This window comes from Etheostoma cragini, chromosome 14, assembly GCF_013103735.1.
Source record: "Etheostoma cragini isolate CJK2018 chromosome 14, CSU_Ecrag_1.0, whole genome shotgun sequence".
Classification (NCBI taxonomy): Eukaryota; Metazoa; Chordata; class Actinopteri; order Perciformes; family Percidae; genus Etheostoma; species Etheostoma cragini.
Window position 1 is genome coordinate 15,214,237 of NC_048420.1, and position 4,885 is coordinate 15,219,121.

General features: G+C 38.3%; 1 long non-coding RNA gene across 1 annotated transcript in view; it reads right to left on the bottom strand.

Annotated features, from left to right (window-relative positions):
- Positions 1–2,270: 2,270 nt before the first annotated feature.
- LOC117957286 overlaps positions 2,271–4,885 on the bottom strand; it is a 16,143-nt gene continuing 13,528 nt past the window's right edge. Inside the window, exon 3 of the long non-coding RNA XR_004659464.1 lies at positions 2,271–2,414. This is a non-coding gene — a long non-coding RNA (uncharacterized LOC117957286). The remainder of the gene's footprint in view (positions 2,415–4,885) is intronic.

Below are 4,885 nucleotides of genomic sequence, written 5' to 3' on the forward strand. Positions count from 1 at the left end.
AACACAGAACAGACATTTTCTTCAGTTGTCAACACTTATATCAGATTTACTCTGATTGCCACATCAAGTTTTTAAATCCCTGCCAATGTAGCTGAATATCAAGACACTGCATGTCCAATCAGCACTGCATTTCTTGAGTGGCTATTAAAGCAGCTTCTCTGCTGTTTGCCAAGATTGGGGGAAACTGGCAGGATCATTATGTCTAAACTGGTAGAGAGCTGTCCAATGCCCCATATCGTTATTCTGTCTTAAAATCAAGAGTTGGCAAAGCAACAGTCATGTAGGTAGAAGTTCTAGCAACCTCATTTAATACATGTAGTATGGTAATTGTACTCTTTTATCCACGCTGAAACAGTGGGTGGTGTTTTTAATTATGTTCTGTGGAGTTTGGTTCAGTAAACTTACAGTGTGGACACAGTGTTTGTATTGGCACATGTAGAAATTTAGTTCGGTGCCTCTTAAGTGCCCGCGCTGCACTCTGGTGCTCCAAAACGGACGCTACAGGCAACACAACCATCATTGAATGTCACGCTAGTTAACACTATACTTGGCGACAGATAATGTTAGTCTAATTTTAGCTAGTAGCTTGTTTAAACAAGGTTAAATAATGGTATAGCTAAACGGTCTGGCTGTATTTCACTTGAAAGGATTCCAACACCAAGACGTGTAGTCTGCAGCTAAAGACACAGGACAGTAGTTGCACCGTGGCCACTTAATGGTGTGGCCATGGTGTCTTCAATTGGCCTTGTAAGCTCATGCAAAATATAATAAAAAAATATTTTGCCTAGTGGTTCTTCTTTTGTGGTTTAACAGCATCTGATGGTAAAATAAGTTATGTTATTGTTAATACATTTTAAATAAATCATTTTATTATTGAAGCTGTCATTTTTTGCTCTTTTTCTTTGCTTATTAATTTTCTTGAAAAAAAAAACAGAATCGGTTCAGGACGGCACCGTTTTAAAAGTATCATTTTATCACCAGTATTGGAAAAAAAAGAAAAATTACCCAATCCTGGTGGCTGTTGACTCTTTTCTTATTGAATTTCATTTCAAAATACTATCATGGAATACATTTCAAATAATTCATTTAGTAATACCAAAAATATTTAATATCTGGTTGGTATTTTCCTGACAAATCTCTTATTTTTTATTTCATGAACCATAATTATTTTGTCAAACTTTGGAACATTTATGGAAGTGAGATAACATTGATGAAACCCATAAATGTCATTTGTAAACACTGTAATTTAAAGTAAGATTAAATCTGTGTGAATGGCTATTTCCTAAATGAAACTCAATCATGTGTATAGTTGGGGAAAAACCTTAAGTGACAGATTTTTAATGTGCAGCTACCATGCCTCTCTAACTATCCTCTGAAGCGCTTTGGTGTTATCCGTTTCATATTTAAATGTTTATATAGGGTTTATGAGACCAGCTTGTGTAAGTCAGCTAATGCATCAGATACAGGGAATTTCAGACCTCATTATCACTGTTGTTTCAAAAAGGCCATTTCACTGGTCTTCTCATGCCCACTGAGCTGTATATCATGCATCCCTGAAATAATTAATATTCAGATGTAATTGCTCTAAAAGCTCAATTTCAACTGTTTGGCTTTCTAAGCCACAGCCAAATATCAGGGTGTGGTTTCTGGGGTCTTCATGCGCCATTTATCTCTGGCTTTGTACACTGTTCACATGATTGCATGTGTAATTACCTTGAAACCAGGCTGAACATTTCACAAGCATTCAACTCAAGAAAAGGGGAAACGACAGAGCACTGGGCTGCAAAAATGAGGCTTACTAAAAGGAAGCCACAGATACGATAAGCATGTGTGTAAGGGTGTGCATGTGTGGATGTGTGAGTGTTGTACATGGGATTGAAATTGCGGAATTCAAAAAATCTCTGGTTGTGGAAGTTTGTATCAGAGGTAAATTTAGATGACATGTATAAGAAAAAGAGAAAAACAACATAGGGTACAGTGTAATGTTTGAGGCAAGCCCAAAAAACACAGTTCTGCAGATCTTTTCAAAACAAAAATGATCAACAATATGATCATGGGAAGCACCTGCAGCTGGTGTAAAATAGGCTGCCCCACGCCTGGAGGAAGGATTTACTTTGCAAGTCAATACTTCTAATGTAGCTTCTGTCTTGTTACAAATTAAAGATCTACAGGCTTCTTTTCTAGGGCTGTGTATCAATACTGATTTTCCGAATCAATTCCAATTTATATTCGATTTCTTGTTCAATATTGATTGGGGAAATTTTGCGAAACCAGTTTTGCTTGAATAAGAAAGATATTCTACAATTGTACAAGGTTTCATTTAATCTGGTGCATTATTAAAAGTATCAATGTTGACATTAAGAATTGACCGCAAGGCAGTTACATTAATGTACTTTTTGTTTCACATGAACACACTACAGCACTACAGAACACACTGCAGCACAATAAAGTGCAGCTCTACCATCAGTGAGTATTGATTGACATTTCATTCAGATATTTTGAGGGGAGAGGTCAAGAACCCCTTTTAAAACGGCCATGCCAGTTTTTTGCTCGCCAAAATGTAGCCTTTAGAGCATTTTTAACCCCTTTCCAGAAAAACTAGCATGACATTGGTATCAATGGATTCCTTTGGTCTTTTACCTTCATACAGACAAAGATCAATTTGGGATTTTATGAATTGATATTGGATCATTCAAATGAAAATCAATTTAAAATTGATTTTTCATAATACAGCTCTATTCCTTTCTAACAGGTATCACAATAATCATCGACGTTCAACTATTCAGGTATTGAGAAAGAGGCCATTGGCGGAACAAAATCCAAAAGTAAACAGATCAAAGCACAATTGGACCCAATCCAAATACACCCAAGAACTATGTGATCAAATTCAAAATGCAGTCAATCTGTACACATGCTAGTACAGATAGGACCCCAGCTCTGGAAGCAACAAGATGCACCACCAATTAAGAAGAAAGCGAGCAAAAGAAACACCTAATTTTAGCCTGCACTTTACAAACTGTCTCACTTAAGAATTATTTTCTATTTTATGATGATTGTGATCATCACGGTCATGATCAGAGCTGATAGAGATCAAAGATATCCTCCTCAGCAAAGGTCAGAATAACTCTGAATAACTTGGCTGTGTTGTTCATTTATCCCCTTCCCTGTGTGTGACATCTGTGACTGGTCCATAGACACCTACCCCATGGTCCTTGACACAGAAAAACCCGGGTACCAAGAAATCAACTCTATGACAGCTAGGAGCTGCCTCTGCTGCAGCCTTGCCTGCCTTTTAAACACCTTTGGCATACCACCTGTTGACCAACCACCATCTAGCACTAAATCCACTAATCCACTAGCATTAAAACAAGGTAGTCACTCTCCGGAGAATAGTATGTTCCAAACTTGATTTTCACCAGAAAATGCCTAAATATGTTGCATTTGTTGCTCACATTAGGAACTAATTTCAAACTGTATGTGAAATTCAGGTTATTTGTGTAATACTTCACATGTGAAATGTCCCAAAACCTGTATGCAAATATTTTGAATGGTATTTTTATATATGACATATTTACTTTACACTACTTTTTTTGCATCAGAATATAAACACACATAATAAAACAAAGTAAAAAAAATCCTACCCGTACCAGTATGGAGTAAATCCACTGAGTTGGAATCTTTTGAAGTCAACTGTGCTCAGCTCACACTGCATCTGCCATTTTGGATCTCTCACATACACACACAAACACACATTTTGGACAAGGCATTTGCACCTTAACCAACCTAAAGTGGCGGACAGCAGACCAGACAAAACCTTAACCTTCTGCATATAATATTTTAACCTTGACAACTTGATTACCCTTACTCCTAAAACTATTCCAAACCTCACCAGAGTCCTTGGTCCGAATCTCTCAACATCTCACACACACACACACACACACACACACACGCGCACGCACGCACGCACGCATGCACGCACGCACGCACGCACGCACGCACGCGCTACTGAGTCTCAAATGACAAGCAAACAATTTTTAAAATGATTGTTTTCTGAGTTTGGATCGATCAGGGCTAAGAAGGAAAATCTCAATGCTGATAATCTTACGCAACATCACACGAATTTCAAAAGTTTCAAAACTGAATGAGGCATTTTGGGGTATTTGCACATACTTTGTATTCAATTGTGATCATCTCTATTTTTACAGAGAGAGTGGACACTGACGCAACGCACAGGTCTGCCAGCAGGCAGCGGCCACTGGCCAGCGCCCGCACACCAGGCAGCCGGGTGGTGTTGCTAAGAACTTTCAATGTATCGTATAACTATTATCAGACCGGCCCTCGCAGCCTCAAAACACTACCGGCCCAAAGGGAAAAGTCTGGACTCTCCCGAATGCTATTCCGCATCTGCCGCAAAGAGTAAATCTCCATGGTTACTTGGCTGGGTTTAATTCAACCTGCTTTTGTGCAACCTAAGCAAAGCTAAATTCATCCAGGATAACTTGAATATACCGGTTTAATTCCTGATCCTGGTTTCGTGCAACAGGTTCCAAGGGTCTGTTTCAGGAAGGAGGTTTAACAAACTGAGTCAAACCCTGATCTCTGAATTGATTTACCATTAGATGGGAAACAGTTTTTTGGTTCCAGAACAGCTGATTTGAGTTGTTCAATCAATTCGGAGTAGGTTCACTCAGAGTTAAGCGCATGCACCACAACAATAAAAAGGCAGCATGAATGGAGCCATGACATTACAATTCACCATGGTAATAAACACAAACAAACTGGTCATGGAAATACTCATGGGAACATACAGTGTGTTTTAACATGTATTTTGTCAAAAAGGTAACACACAAAAGATGACCACTAGATACATTGAATGTTGTAATAT